This window comes from Marmota marmota, unplaced genomic scaffold (assembly GCF_001458135.2).
Source record: "Marmota marmota marmota unplaced genomic scaffold, marMar, whole genome shotgun sequence".
In the NCBI taxonomy this organism is placed as follows: Eukaryota; Metazoa; Chordata; class Mammalia; order Rodentia; family Sciuridae; genus Marmota; species Marmota marmota.
This window is the reverse complement of record NW_026005793.1, coordinates 390,908-408,461: the sequence shown is the minus strand read 5'-3', so window position 1 is coordinate 408,461 and position 17,554 is coordinate 390,908. Positions and strand designations below refer to the sequence as shown.

At 35.8% G+C, this 17,554-nt stretch overlaps 1 pseudogene; it reads left to right on the top strand.

The window, feature by feature from the left end:
* Window positions 1–16,186, top strand: part of LOC107160970 — a 49,272-nt pseudogene extending 33,086 nt beyond the window's left edge.
* The last annotated feature ends 1,368 nt before the right edge of the window (window positions 16,187–17,554 follow it).

Genomic DNA, 17,554 nt, shown 5'->3' with positions numbered 1-17,554 from the left:
TTCATCTCACTTCAGTCAGAGTAGCAGGTATTAAGAATGCAAACAATAATAAGTGTTGGCGAGTGTGTGGGCTCTCTCTCTTCCATCAAGGAGGTCCACAGAACAGGGTAGAGGAAAGTGTGGCTGTAGAGTTGCTAATCAAGTCCTCTGTAGACCAAGCAGGAAGCAGGTCTAATTTTATTATACAGTTACCATGTATATATACTCAGGCAGTAGCTAAGCAGATTACAGGGTGCCACCAATGCAATTTCTGCTAACTATCCTTGCAGCAACCAATCGAGAAGTGGGCTGTGGGGCAAGCATAGGGACAGCAACACATGGCCTCATGCCCAAGGTTGTGCTTATGGAGTAAGCAGCCTGCGGTTCATGTACCTAGCAGGAGGAGAGTGGCCTGCCACTCAGACACCCTTAACGTATGCCATGTATGCAGTACTCCATACATACAGTAATCCAAATCTCCCCACAGGTGAGGATGTGGGGAAAAAGGCCACACTCATACATTGGTGGTGGGACTGCAAATTGGTGCAGTAAATATCCACAGCAGTATAGAGATTCCTTGGAAAACGGAGTGGTACCACCATTTGACTCAGCTATCCAACTCCTCCGTTGATATCCAAAGGACTTAAAAACTGTATACTACAAGGACACAGCCACATCAATGTTTATAGCAGCACAATTCACAATACCTAAACAGTGGAACCAACCTAGATGTCCTTCATTAGATGAATAGACAAAGAAAATGTAGTATATATGCACAGTTGAATATTATTCAGCATTAAAAGAGAATAAAATCATGGCATTTGCAGGTAAATGAATGGAGTTGGAGAACATAATGCTAAATGAAGCAAGCCAATCCCCCCCAAAAAACAAATTCTGAATGTTTTCTCTGATGTAAGGATGCTAATTCATAATGAGGTTGGAGTGGAGAATTGGAGGATTAGATGAATACTAGATAGTGCAAAGGGAAGCAGAAGGTATGGGGGTAAGAAAGGCAGTACAATGAGATGGACATCATTACCCTAAGTAGATGTATGAAGACATGAATGAAGTGACAATACACTACATACACCAGAGATATAAAAAATTGTGCTGTATATGTGTAACATGAATTGTAATGCAGTCTGCTCTCATATATAACAAATGAGAAGAAAAAATTTTTAAATTATATTACTGACTGAACCGACATATATGGAGAAGATATAGCATGCCACTCATTGTGCTCAATCCTGAGATTATGATCATTTCCTTTACAAAACCTAAAATGTATGTGAAGACAGATAATGAATATGTAATTAAATGTATCAATTTCCAGAAGTGCCAGTATTTCCTTAAATATGAACATTATCAATACCCTATTAGGTACCATCTGTAATCAATATCTTGACAATCCAATATGAAAAATCTAGTTATCTTGTTCAATATATCTTTGCCTTTTGTTAATAATAGAAGATGCAAGCATTCAAAATTCCATTTTAATTAAGCTCATACCAGAAGGGGCACTATCCAAAAATAGTTTCTAATAGTACCTACAAAATATTTTTTAACAGTATCATTTGCATCTTGCAAAACACACTTAACAAAGCAACATTGTTGATTGATATAAACACTTTTCAGTTTTTTTTTCAAAGTTGGAAAGTGGACAAGATAGGTTTTTCTATTGGAAAAAATAATCTCACTAAAACTACTTGACCTGATAGCTATACTTTTCCATCATCCTTTGAAGAATATATTGCATTGCTCTTTGAATCAAACTAATTTGCCATTAATTCTCAAGACGTTATAAATTACATTTTTTTCCAATTATTTCTAGTTTTAGAATCTTAAGACACTTTTTGTCAGGCATCCGGTTAACTGAAACTTCTCTAAGAAGGATTCAAAATATTCTTCAGGTAATTGAAAAAAAGAAATTCTTGTAAAATGAAAGAGAATTAGATGAAAGGTCCAAATAAAATTGAGAATCTATAATCTCTATAATTAGTTTTCCTTATAATGTAAACAACTTAATTCTTATTGTTGGATCTAATAGGCCAGTGTTAAAAAAAAAAAGAAAGAAATGAAAAAGTTTGATTTTGGGGGGGACTTTTAATTTTTGTAGAATTTCAAATGTTTGGCAAATTGGCTTGACATGGTGGTGTATGCCTGTAATCCCTGGATATATTTCTTGTGTTCACACTTAGCAAACTAAACAATTACCCTTTTTCTAACCGTATATTAAAAAATGTATTAATTATCTAGGGAAGTGGTTCCTAGCAGAAAGTCCCCAGACCAATAGCATCAATATCACTTTGCAACTTGTTAGCCATGACAAATAGTTCCAATCCTGGAACTACTGAATCAGAAATAAAGCAATTTATGTATATCAAGTACCACAAGGGGATTCTGATCAATCCAAAGATTAAGAAACACTGAAATGAAGTGGCAGCCTGAAATTCCATCTACTGTGGAGGCTTAGGCAGGAAGATCACTTGCATCCAGCCTTGAGCCAAGTAAGTTGGTACAAACCTGAGCAACATAGAGAGACTTCAGTTTACAAACAAAGATTTCAGAGATTTGTTTGTGTTTGTTTGCTTTTTAGTTATGTGAAGGTTTATCTTGTCATGTATTACTCATTTTCTCAAAACAGTTCTTGGGAGAACAAGAGAATAAATGTTCCACAGCTGCATGGTGAATAAATATATTTCTTCTTTTTTTGAGCTCACAGGACAGTGAATCCAGAGGAACTTTACCACTAAAGCATATGTCTGGCCCTTTATATTTGCTATTTTGAGACAGTTTCTCACTAAATTGCTTAATTCCTCATTAAATTACAGAGACTGGCTTTGAACTTGCAATCCTCCTGCCTCATGCTCTCATCAGCTGGGATTACAGGTGTGCACCACCCAACCCAGTTTGGATAAATCTGTTAAAGTTGCATGGGATAGGCTAGGGCTGGGGCTTGGTTACAGAGTGCTTGCCAACCTAGGGAGCTCTGGGCCCTGATGGGCCTTGAGTTGAATTCACTCCCAGCATGACTAAAAAATTTTTAAAAAGTGTTGTAATTTCAACGTGGTTATGAGGCTTAACTACCTCACTGAGAAGTATTTCTTTAGTGGAGGACTTGATAATAAAATATAAATAAGGAAGAAAAACCTAAATTCCCAATATAAAAATAAATTTTAAAAATATTTTTTACACATCATAGAATGTCTCCTCGAGGAAAGGTAAGGATTTAATATACTTGGAATAGAACACTTTTTAAAATTATATTTCTTAGACATAGCTCTTTAATTTATAAAGTCTTTACAAAATTAAATAGTTGATACTGTTTTTTTTTTCATGTGCTTATAGAGCCCTAAAAGTGTAGCTTCCATGTGTGTGACTTCTGAAAATCATATCTGTCTCATAATCTTTCTGATGTGTTAAAAAAAGAGAATTCTGCATACATGTGATCCAAAAAAAAAAAAAAAGCTAAAAATGAAATCAGCATTTCCAAAGTTGAGGTTACCGGGTGCCCCCTAATGATCAGATTCTGCAACTGCCAAGGGTACTATTTCAAAATCACTATTGAATCCCAGACTCCACAATCAGTCCTGTTTGGCATATGGCTACACTTATATCCATATTTTTACCTTTATGTTTCTAGTGATCAAATGCTATCATGCAAGGGATGTCTATGACCTACAAGTTAACATAAAAATCTCCATACGCCCAACAAGACATATCAGGTGGCTGATTTCAGGACATTCTGAAGGGCTGGCCCTATGTACTCCTTCAGATTTCAGCATCCTCTGGAAAGTCTTGTGGAGGCCAAAGGCTCTGTTATTCCTGCAGTCCCAGATACCATACACTGTGATGCCCAAGGTGTGCCACCAAATCAATTTCCACCTGTAGGTGACACTGAGCTTCTTCAGACCAATCCTCCAAACACATTCTTGATCATAGCCCTCTTGCCCCACATTTGGATGACCTGAGCTTCCTCTAGGTGGTCCTCCTGGAACAGCAGCTCAGATTCCTTTCTCAGTTTTACTCATGCTTCTATTTTTACCTCTATTTTCTGAGTATGTCACATGCAGTCACTACTGAGGGGGGGGGCACTAGAGGCCACAGGAGGCAGCAAATAGTTGTTGCCTTCTCCTTTTTAAGCAATTTCAATCCTGTTGAAATGCAACTTTTCTTCATGGATTTGCAAGAAGTGCACTGAGCTCCTACATGAGGAGGGCTTAGGTATCTGTCTCACTGCCAAAACAACAATCCATGTCCTATATTCAGACTTTTAAGTTGTCTGCAACTCAGTCCTAAAGTGTCTACTCACAGTGCTAGGCCATCCACCTGGGGAACCCTTTTTCATCTTGCCTACAACAAAGGTTGTATCCCTGGTGAACCAACAGCACATCTCAGGAAGGAGCCTTTAAACACATGGCTCTTTCAGATCCAACCCATGGAGATTATGAATCTGGAAATCAATCTATTGGTTGTTTTTTTTGTTGACATCATTCATTAGTATTATATCCCCTATCTTGTTAGCTGCATTGTTTGGGAAGCATTCTTAATGTTATAATATTATTTATTAATACTAACTTTTAAAAAATTAATCCACTCTTTCAATATATTTGTATCATGTACTACCCTTCTCAGCATTGCATTTTGGGTAATGAGAATACAGTAGTAAATAAGACAAAAACTACACTTCTGATATGGGAATTTAAAGTCTAGTAGTAATAAGTAACTATCAATTTGATGACAGTTTGTTGAATATTAGGAGATGGTATAATACACTTGGAGTGTGGAGTAAAAGAAACTACCCTGGTCTCTAGAGGCAGGGATGGCTTCCTTGAAAAACCTTTGAACTGAGATGTGATGAATGACTAAGACTTGGAGAAATAATAATCTGTCAGATACTTGGATCTACTCAGCTAGGTCAGATTTGAGAGAAATCTAAGCACCTTTAGCTGCTTTCTGTCATTTAGGAAATTATGATATAAGTCAGAGTATCTTTCTGCCACAGCTGGGCTCAAGTATGTTGATTAAAACAGTTTGCAATGTGGATGAGCCTTGAAAGTTTTATACCAAATGATAGAAAACCCAAAGAATGACAGATATAATTTTATTTTCATGAACTTTCTGGAATACACAAATCCATAAAGACTTAAATAGTTAAGCAATTTCCATGTGGTGCTGACTGGGTATAAATGGGGAGTTAATGTGAGTAGGTATTGAATTTCCTTGAAGAAACTACAAAAATAACCTCAAATCACATCGTGGTGGTTTCAAAACACTTTATTAAAATAAAATTATGAATAAATTTATAAATTCAATATGGTTATCACAATTTATGACCATAAAATTATTATATTTCCTTAAGTTAAAACAGGCTCACAAACATCAAGTGTAGACTTGTAAAATGACATGAAAAGGTCCCAAGAACACATTTTCTTCAGACATGGACATTCATAAATTAATTCTCATTTGCTTTATTTTTTATTTCTTTTTTTAAAAAAAATATCTTTTTTTTTCTCAGTACTGTGGATGAACCTAGAGCCTCACATAAGAAAGTGCTACAGATATAATTAGGATAGGCTACACCTGTCCTTTTACCCCCATTTTTATCTCTCCTTTAAATGCCTATTCTGGCCTCAATGTCCTCCTGTCTCAGCTTCCTATGTAGCAAAGATTATTGGTTTGTGACATCATGCCCAAGATAACCTCAATTTTATGGAGAACCAAAGAAAATAAAAAGATTCAGAGAGGGCTGGGGATGTGGCTCAAGCAGTAGCACGCTCGCCTGGCAGGCGTGCAGCCTGGGTTCCATCCTCAGCACCACATACAAACAAAGATGTTGTGTCCGGAGAAAACTAAAAAAAAATAAATATTAAAATTCTCTCTCTCTCTCTCTCTCTCTCTCTCAAATATATATATATATATATATGGTTCAGAGAGGAGGTGAAGCAGGAAGGAGAGAAAACTGCATATGAGGGAACCTTGGTAACCATCACAGAGTCTCATACTTGCATTGTCATAATCCAGAAATACCTCAACCTGATCCTCAGGCCTTTTCACATAATGAGTTAAGCATGGCAAGTTGGTGAGCCCTATGGCAGTATAACATAACACCCCAATGTCTGGAGATCTTCAGTTTCACCATTTTCTCCAAATATTCTATTGCTGACTTCATCAGAAAGGTTCATATATTGATTGGTCCTCCTTGAATCTTTCCATTACTCACTATAAAAAAATACCCAAATATCAGATCAGTTAATGGCATTTTCATGTCTTGGACAATGATTGTCTACCTAATCAATCTCTTTATTTGCTCCTCCTCTAAGATAAGGTAGAGAACAGAGAGATTTCAGACTCATTTAAGTATGGAAAAGGGTTCCTATGCCCTCTTTAGCACCCAGAAATCTTTAAACTACACTGGCAAACAAAAGAAAACTGAAGGTATTTCCCCTGTGAAGGGGTGATTTAATATATGCTTTTGGATTGCTATTTCAGAAAACCCAAAAGTCTTTTTTCTTTAGTAGGAAACTCTTCATGTTTTGTTTTTGATACCATTAATAAATAGACATAACTTTCCTATGATTGTATCTGCTGCATTATCAAACCTCAAGTAAACTGATGGAAAACAAGGTCTGCACACATCACGCAAAAGAATCTCTGACAGGCTGGGGTTATAGTTCAGTGGAAGAGCACTGGGATCCTCACACAAGCTCATGTGAGGCACTGGGATCCTCAGCACCACATGAAAATTAAAATTAAAATTAAATGAAAGTATAAAAGAGTAAAAAAGAAAGAAAGAAAGAAAGAAAATCTTGGGCTTTCATGATCTGTTGAAACCATAGCCTCCTCCTATCTAGACCTCTTCTCTAGTGGGCACTAACATGGCTGGGTCATGTTCGCAGATCACTTTCCTTTCAGTTGTTTTGAAATTGTCTCATTTTTGGAAAATTCAGGCATTTTTTTCTAGTAAAAGTTGGATTTTATATATAATAATTTCTATGTGCCCATTGCATATCATAAATACACTTGGAACATAGAGAAGATTAAAAACCAAAATATCATATAAATCTTCAAAATTAAAATAAACTGAAATAACACAAAATATTGATGGCTGATCTGAGAAGTAAGCACTGTGTTGCTTAATATCCACAAGGGTTGAATACTTTTTCTTCTCTTGTACTGTCTGTATCAGAACTAAATACAGACAATACAAGAGAAGAAATAATATTAGAAAAGTAATAGAACTGTCTGTATCACCGCAGAGTGATGATGGATTTGGGAAACAAATATTTCATCAACAAAGTTAACCTTTATATGACCCCTGAGATTTTTGATAATTTTTCTGTGTGTATAGTACTCTTAAAAACAAAAGAACTTTGTCTCATTTATCTTCTAATAGGCTTACAATCTCTCAAGATTATTAGAATATACAGAAACAAGTGATTGGACAATGGTGGGCATGAAGGGGAACATGTCACTCAGCTGAGCACAGTGGGCTCTGCAGGCAACATTGCCCAGACAAGGATTCTTCTCTCAGGATGAACCCTTCCTGCTCATCTGGAGCAACTCCACATTGGACTTGTGGCTCATCTCAGTAAGCTCCCTGTACATTTCCTTCAGCCTTTCTCTCTGTTGGGTCTGAGTTGCTGAAAAATATCTTCTGCTTCTCTGAATAGTTTCTCCAGTTAAAATAGCTCTTCCTCAAAGAGAAACTAATGCATCATCTGATATTTGTCTTGGATCATATTCTTCCTTGAGGCCACATAGTCCTGCAGAGATATTCATTTTAAAAGGATTACATGTCCTTACTCTCGGAAGAAAATGTAAATCTTCAAATATTATTGTTTTAGCATCAAGCAAGTATGTCATGTACTTTCTGTCTCCCATCTGCAAAGGGTCTTAAATATTTACTAATACCATCTACTGTATTTTCTATTTTTCTTGCCTATCTCCTGTTTAAATCAAGACCTGTAAGTACTCCCAGGCTATCTCCCTATGATGCCCCTTCAATGTTCTTAATTCATTATTTCCTCATTTATCTGCATCTTCCCCCATTTCTCTTGTTCCTTTGTCTGATTCTTCTAAATATTTTAAAATATTTACATATCCACTGAATTATACACTTTTAAAAAAGTACTCCACTTTGCCCATATGTAGAATTTGTTTCCCTCCTTTGCTTCCAACTAGGTAGTTCAGTACTGTCTTATCCTCAGTGTCTGGGAAAATTTATCCAAAACTTCAAAGTTGGATAGTAATACCAGTCATGTCTCATTCACCCCAATACCAGCATTTTTTCACATTAGCTTGTGTTAGCCAAATCTGTTTGTGTAAAAGAAAAGTGGCATAGATAATTTCATAAAGAGAAAAATCAGCCCCAAATCAGATAGTTTTTATAAATTATAGATAGAGAAACAAGAAGAATTAAATACATATGTGTGTGTGTGTGTATATATATATATATATATATATATTTAAACAATAAGAAGAATATGTATTGTATGCACACATATGTATATAGTCATATAATATTAAGAATAATGATGTATGAAAATCAGGGTGTTAGAAGCATAATGAATGATTCTACTTCAAATACAGTAGTCAGATCTACTCTTCAGTGTTTATCTTGTTCTCAGTTGCTTTTGCTTTTACTCTTTTTGTTTGTTTGTTTTGGGTACTGAGAACTCATCGCAGGGGTGCTTTACCCCTGGGCTACATTCTCAGCCTATTAAAATTATTTATTTTGAAACAGAGTCTCACTAGGTTGCTAGAGCTTCATATAATTTCTGATTCTGGCTTCAAACTTGCAACCCTCTGCCTCAGCCTATGGAGTCAATAGAATTAAAGTATGTATTACAAAGCACAGCTCTAGTTCTCAGTCTTAAGTAACAACCTGGTTACAGATTATCAGAAATGGAAAGTATTAATGAGAGTGAAATAAGCTAGGCACCATAGGACAAATACTGCATGATCTCACTTACCTGTGGAATATATTAAAGGTGTTTTCAACTACACGTATGGTAGGTGGTACATCATGTCCAATCAGAGAAATGAAAAAGTTGTGCTGCCGTGGTGTACAATGAATCAAAATGCATTCTATTGTCATATATACCTAATTAAAAAAAAAAAAAAAACATTAGTTAATGCTTATAAAAAAGTGATTTTGTAGAATCTTTATTCTCATTATGTTTCCAGAGCTATTGAACATGGATAGAATTATGCAGCACTGCATGGTCTTGTTTTCTAGAAAGGTTAGCTGAGCCTGGCATCCATGTGCATATCTAGAGTCCCCATCTCTTTCACACAAATGTCTGGATCTCCAGTGCTAGAGGTACATGCTGTGAAGCCCACTTCCTGGTTGGGCTTGTGATTGCTGATGGGCCATTTTTTGGTCACCTCTTCCTAGATGGCAGAACAGCCCTTCTACCCACAGTTCTTCTTTTTGGGAGCCATTGTGCCTGTGCCCAGGCTGCAAAGGAAGAGCACTAGGAATTATAAGGTTCTGTTTTATGCATGAGGCAAAAATAGGATGGGGATGCTGATGACTAGGTAAGCAACAGTGATTTCTAAAGTTTTTGAGAGCTCTCTTTATACCTCCATTTTCTGTTTGTGCCATGCAAAATAAAGGCTATTCTTCCTAGACATAGGCTTATTATTGGGTCATCACTTGAGTACAATTTTGATTAGTTTAATTCTAGCAGCTCGGGAGGCTAAAGTAGAAGAATTGTGAGACCAAAGCCAGTCTCAGCAAAAGCAAAGAGCTGAGCAACTCATTAAGACCTTGACTTTAAATAAAATACAACATAGTACTGGGAATTTGGCTCAGTGGTTGAATGACAATGAGTTCAATTCCTGGTATTCCAAAAAATTTTTTTTGTTTGTTTAGTTTCTTGTCTTTCCAGACTACATATATGAAATTGTTCTGATTCTCTTCCCTTAAAATAATAGAAAACAAAGAAGAAGAAAAAAATGGACTTAGACATCCTGCAAGCCTTCCTGAGAGAACTCACCTGCTCCATCTGCATGAATTATCTTATAGACCCAGTCACCATATGCTGTGGGCACAGCTTTTGTTGGCCCTGTCTCTGCCTCTTCTGGGAAGAAGCCCAAACTCCTGTACATTGCCCTATGTACAGGAAGCCATAACAGCAGATTGACTTCAAGAGCAATATTTGTTTGAAGAATCTGGTATCCATTGCCAGAAAAGCCAGTGTCATGCATTTCTGAGCTCTAAGGATCACATGTATGTGACCCTCAAGGAGAGAAAGAAGATCTTCTGTGAAGAGAACATGACCCTGCTGTGTTTGCTCTGCTCCAACTCCCAGGAGCACAGAGCTCACAGACACTGTCCCATTGAAGAGGCTGCTGAGTAGTACAGGGTAAGTGATGCTTCTGAGATAGCTAGAGGACAGGGTGACTAAGAGTATAAGGCACAAGAACCATTGTTACTGAGTGCTATATATAAGTACAGGTACCAGTGATAAAATTATGAATAAAGTATGTGAGAGTATCTACATTCATGGAAACTAAGAGTGTGAGGAAATTAATTTATTATAACTTATTTCAGTAAATTGATGATATGGTTTTACTGCTTACAGCACTTTAAAGTTCTCATGATTATAAAGAATATCTAAATTAACAAAACTAAATGTTCTGCTGGTTGTGGTGGTGTACACATACAAACACAGATACTCACAAGACTAAAGAAAGGAGGATAATCACCTGGAGGATGGCTTGGGAAAATTAGACATTTTCTCTAAAAAAAAAAAAAAAAAAAAATAATAACTTTTAAAAAGGACTGTTAATGTAGGTCAGTGGCATTGCACTTTCCTAGCATACATGAGACCCTGGGTTCAATTGCTAGTATGGTGGGCACGGAAATGGTACCACAAATTCAAAAGGCCTCTATGTACCACATATAATGAAACTCACAGAACCTTATTGTCATTAGATCCAAATTCTGAAGCAAAGTGCCACACTACCTAAGAATTAACTATGCCTATGTATTTGCCAATTTTTCTAGGAAATTGGTTTTATTACATTTTGTGATTCCATAGTGTGAATCCCCTAAAATTGACAATTACCCTTACCAAGCAGGAAAACCCCAGCCTCTGTACTCCCTAAAACTTTTTTTTTCAATCTGAATTGCTTGAAATTCTTTGTCATTGTGGGCCTGAAATCATAATCAATTTGCTTGTCTAGTGCTCAAATTTTGTTATCTTACAGAAGAAGTTTCTAAAACCAATGAGATCTCTTTGGAAAAAGATCTAAGAAAACTAGATAAATCTAAAAGAGAGCAGAAAAATTAACCTATGGGTTGTAAGTATGAGAGTCTATTTCTCTCAGGAGCACCTTAGGACAGAAAAGGTAGACATTTATTGATTCATCAAGTGAGTTGGAATCATCACAGGATTTTAGGAAGAACTTTCTTGGTAGCTTTTACATGTTGGAGTACAACACAGCACTGCAGCTCAGGGAGAATTGTTGGGCAATGGAGCAGGGAAGTTTGATATTATTAACTTATTTTCTAACAGAAATGGAAGTGTTGCATACAGTTATTTATGAGTTATACATGAATTCCAAATGGCTTGCATTGCAGACTTTCTGATTTGAGAAGATATATAAAGAAGTTACCAATTAAAATCTTTCTTTCCAGTTGTTTCAACAAGTCATGAAGTAGATGAATTTGAGAGAGGAGTGCTCTGCGTGTTAACCTAGTTAATAATGAGTAAAAAATAAATGAAGGGAAGAGAAGAATAAATTAATGCTTAATTAGAAGCAGAAAGACAAGAATTTATGTACATAGTTTACTAGCATAAGACATGAGTCAAAATGAATAGATGATGTTATAAAGTGGAGGAGGATAAAATTGACCTTATATTTGATCTAAGAAATCCATGTCCTTGCAGTGGTATGTATCTGCACAGAGAGAATACATAGGCAGCTTATGGAATGCTGCATCCCAGTGTCCATGAGGAAGAAAAAGAACATTTGGAGACACTTATGAAGGAATGCAAAATGACTATATAGCAAATTAAGAAAAGCAAAGCCAAAATGCTTCAAAAGAGGAAACAACTAAAGAAAGGCTATCAGGGGCTAATGAAAATGTGCCATAAATCAGATGTGGAGCTGTTTGAGGTAAGGACTTGGAACGTGATTGAAAATGTTTTGTGTCTTGACCACATTATTTGGTACCAAAGATATATTTCTCTGCATTTTGTATTTTTGGTGGGATCTTCCCCATTTGGGAATAACAGACACACTCTGACATATATCCTCATGCAGCAAGCAAGCTTTATTAAATTGTGATCATAGGTTCATCAGGATATGTTTATTTCTAAAATTATCCTTTTGTAGATTAAGAAATAGAAAGAAACAGGCTGGGGCTGGGGCTCACTGGTAGAGCACTTGCCTAGAAAGTGTGAGGCACTGGGTTCAATTCTTAGCACCAACCATAAATAAGTAAATTAAATAAAGCTCCATCAACATCTAAAAAATATTTTAAAAAGAAATAGAAAGAACTATTTATTTATGGGTATTTCATTTTTGTCCAGTTGAGCAACATGAAGAAATGTGAAAATAGGTAATATTTATTACATTCTTTTTTGATTTGAATATCCTTCATTCAAATTATCCTTAGCACATGTCACTTTGTGAACAAGCCCTATAAAAGACCTCTTTTCAGACTCTTGCTGGTTTGCAGCCTTGCACAGTAACTCTCAGGGTTCTGAATTTAGCAAAAATCAGATTCTTACTGTTTTATCTTTATGGTAGAAAATTGATTTACAAGGAGTGTTGAGGTGGTGGTTGTAATTTTTTTAAGTTTCTCAAATACAAAGGCTTAATGATAGAATAGCTAATTCTGATGAAATTTAAGTTTTTCTTCTTTTTTGTTTTTTCCTTTACAGAATTTAGAAGATACATTGGCAATGTAAGTTTGACATTTAATGCAAACTGGGACACCACAAAGTCTGTGAATACCAAGGTGTTTCTGATAATGATGAGAGTACTAATTGAGGTAGTGTACATTTCCTCTATGTGTCTGTGTTTTACTGAATATAATTTCTTGTTCCCTTTTTATCAATACTTAGCTTTTCCCTCCCTGGAGCTGAAGAGTATATTTATTGCTGAACTTAATCAGACGTTTCTAAATACACCTATCTATAATTTTAGATTTCAAATCATAAACAATTTGAGGTACATGGAATAGTCCTTACCAGGTGATAAGCGAGAGAAGTAGGCAGAGAAAAAAAGTAAGAAAGATTCCTTAAGACTAGAACAATCCTGATCTGGGCACAGTGCACTAAGCCTGTCATCCCAGTAGCTCAGGAGGCTGAGACAGGAGGATCATGAGTTCAAAGCCAGCATCAGCAATTTAGGAGACTCTGTCTCAATTAAAAAAAATATATTGGGGATGCTCTCAGCACTCCTTGGTATAAAAAAAAAAAAAACTGGAAGTATCCTACCCCATGATTATGTAGTTACACTAAATGTCAGTGTTAGGTCAGTTGTTAAGTGATATTGGAATATTTAGGGGAAAACTACTACATTAACATACTGTCAATGTGTCCTTTCATTTTTTTTTGGCTAAAACTTTTGGAGAAATTTATGAAGACTCAGCCAATATCTCAAAGATCACTGAGGCAATCTAAGTTTTTCTTTTAGACCCAGTACATCATTTAGCTAAGCAAGTTTTTTTTTTTTTTTTTCCTGTCAGCCAGAAGGGTTTTCATCAGCCATCTTTAAGTGTTCTTGTCTGCCATTTTAACCTTTTACTGTATGCTCAATGATCTTCTCTTGAGCATACTAAGTAATATATGCCATCTCTTCAACTTGAACTATGGATCCTTAATTGAGCATGTTCAGAAAGGTACATATTTTGGCTGGACACAGTGGTGCAAGTCCTGTAATCTCAGCAATTCAGGAGGCTTCAACTGCAATTCAGGAGAATGGCACATTATTTGAAATCAGTCTCAGCAGCTTAATGAGACCCTGTCTGAAAACAAAAATGGTTATATGTGTAGCTCAGTGGTAAAGTGTTCCTAGGTTCAATCCATGGTACCAAAAAGAAAGAAAGAAAAAAAAAAAAACAGAGAAATGTACATCTTTTTTTTTTCTTCCTTTTTTTTTCATGGGGATTTCAACAAGGGCCTCCTACGTGTCAGGCAAGTTCACTGAGAAATATTCCCAGTCCAGAAATGTACATCCTAATGCAGTGACCCCCAAAGTGAATATGTATAGACTCCCAGAATAAAGTCCTCAAGATTTCTATCTTCAGAGAGAGCATCGCTTTTCAGACAACACCCATCCTCTCCTTACTTCCTGTGGGCTATAAATATTTTTCCATTCTTTTATATTCTGGTGTGCTCCTTGGCTTCACAATCAACAAAGTGAAAACCCTTTTCATTAGGTTTCATTAGAATATGATTTTGAGGAAGAACCTTTAGTTGAGCCATTATGTCTTAAACACTTTTGAATCTATTATTGTTGAAGTTGGTGCCAAAATGATCTATTTAATTTTTTTCCTTGAAGGTGTGAGTTAGTGTTCCTGCACATGCCCCAGCCTGTGAGGCCACAGCTTAGTGTTCAACCCATCACTGGATTGAGACATGGACTTAACCACTTCCAAGGTGGGTGTCAGACTGTTTGAGGGATAGCTACACTGTGCCCTACAATGATGGTTTTCTATGGGTAATCACTCCCTCTTCATTAATCATTCACCTAATAAAAGGGATCAGCCTACAACTAAGAATGTAAAACATATTTAGTGATGTATACCATGTTAAAATATGGAACAATGTAAAGAAAAAAAAACATAAATGAAAGGTGGTATAATGTAACAAAGCCTGGTCATAAAAGTTACAATTAGGGAAAGGAAATAAAAAGTCTCACTAAGCCCTAGAAACATCATCACATACAATATCATTTGTTCACTGAGTCACACTAATGAACTCAAGTCAAGATAATTTCAAGAGTAGTTAATATGATAATGGGTTTATTGAATTTAAATTTATAAAAATGATTTTCTTTACTGTTTTATAGTAAATAAATTTGTAATACATTACACTTGATATAATAAACAGTACACAAATATAAAATAACCTATGCACAGAACACTTTTTGAACAATAATGAAGTAAGTTGTCATTTGGTGAAGCAGTATATGGTACTCCATGGTAGACCTAACCCTGACAGGTTAGTTTAGCAGAAAAAGACTAAGAGTCAGATGGAACCAAAAGTAAAAGGCAGAAAATTCTTAGAGGGAAACCAATTTTGTAATAAATAGATTTTCTTAAATATAAACTTGGTTTCTTAACCAGAAGATTGTAATATCCCTGATACATTTATATAATTATGTACAAACAATCACATTATCTAGTATCCATGATTACATTTATTTTTGTCTTTTTTTCACAAGACAGAGTAACGGAGATTAATTTTATTGCTATGGACTTGAGAATGCTCAGGTCTCCAGATTTTGGGGTGTCATAAAAAGTAATCCACAGAAGTAAGCTCTATAATCAATGGATTTTTAGGAATGCTTCCCCCTGTAGATAGTAAGTGTTCAGATTTAGCCCTTGAATCTGATATTTTTCTAGCCAAAGCTTTTCCATTAATCCTTGCTTGTTTTTTCTTGTAAGTCTCTAAATCAACTCTCATCTTGTATGAATTGGGGTGGGGGTGGGGAGGCCTGATTTTGGCTGAATTATTCTCTCTTCACAGTGAACATTTCCTTCTGTAATGAAATAAGCAGTCACAATGTAGTGTTGTGTGATGTGAGAAGACTGATGTTTGTAGAAGATGATGAAGATGAATCTTTGGATTCTGACAGATCAAACTATTTTATTGCATGGGGAGATCAGGTCTATGCTTCTGCGAAACATTACTGGGAGCTGAATGTGTGTGGCTCCTGGGACTGGGCTGTGGGAGTCTGTTGGGATTCTGTGGTAAGGAAGAACCACACACTGCTTGAATTTGAGGACATGTTTCTCCTTTTATGTGTGAAGGCAGACACACATTTCAGTCTGTTGACCAGCTCCCCAATATTTTCTCTATATATAGAGAGACCTCTGGGCCATGTTGGTGTGTTCCTTGATTTTCAAAGTAAAAGTGTAAATTTTTTGAATGTTGTCAAGAATTCCCTTATATGGAGATCTCCTATTGTGTCCATGAATTTCCCTGTCAGCCATTTATTTTCCACAGCCAACACATAATTAGGAATAATTCAGAAACCTATCTTCTCTGCCTGAGAACTTCATATTTGAGGGACCCATTCTCAGTTGAAGCAGAGCAATTAATATGGCTGTCTTCTTTTCCCATTTTAATGTAAACTCATTTTATTAAATATGATACAAATATAAAATTTGTTTGCTCAATTTTACTTTAATAAAATCATCTTTAGTGTCCTATAATATAGGCTGTGGTTGGCTCAATGTTTCTTGACCTTTGTGTAATTACAAAACATGTGTCTGTGATTCCAAGTCAAGATTAATGCAGGAACACAAGAGTTTGCAAATCTACAGAGATCTGGCTATACACAATGCACCTGTCAGTTTGAAATCTCCTTCTGGATCTATTCAGTTCACTCTAAAGTGGAAAAGGTAGCATAGGTGTGTTACAGTCATGGTGGGCACACATAATTTTTTACATTAACTTAATGAACAGTCACTGTAGCTCAGTAGAATATTTTTCTGGTATGCAGGGATGGATTTCTATCAGCGGTGTGTGTGTAGGGGTTTAAGGTTTATGATAATCCCTCAGGGCATGAGACATGAGATGGGAAGTGCATGAAACAGAATACAAACTTGTACTCTCTACTGACTTTTCCATCCCATCATCATACAATAAATACTCCATTGATTTTTTATGGTTGTCATGTCATACTTAATCATATATGTTTATGAATGTGTTTCTGCCATCAAATGTTCTTCCTGAATGCATTATAGAAATCAATAACTGTTTGTTAATAAAAAATGAAAATGTAAAGCTTGTTAAACTTTGTTGTCAGCCATACCTGGGAATGGGTGTTCACTATGGAAGTTAGCTACATTAATTAATCTTGCCAGTTTTATTTCTTATCACTCCTGGTGAAAATATTTATGCAGTTTATATTTCTTAAACATTTATTTTGTGGCTTACATATAAATATGTCCTGTATTATTTAAATTAAATAAAAACCATATTGATATGCTTGGTGGAACATGCCTGTAATCATAGTGACTTGGGAGGTTGAAACTCAAGACCAGCTTTATCAATCTAGTGAGGGCCTAAATAAATTATCAAGAGCCTGCCTCAAAAGTAAGTAAGGGTTCGGGGTGTAGCTTAATGGTTAAGTGCCCTGCGTTCAATACTCAGTATCAAACAAAACAAGAAATCCACCTATACTACACTAATTATAAAAAAGAAGGTGAGCCAGGAGGAATTAAAGAGACTTGAAATAAGGTGATGGTTTCCAAATGAGATTTCTTTAGGTTCTGTGTGTTCCCTCTCAGGTGATTCAGCATAAGTGATAAACCAACATTCATTCCAATGACTGAGTTCAGATAATACAATGCAAGTATAACTTACTCTAGTACCTAACA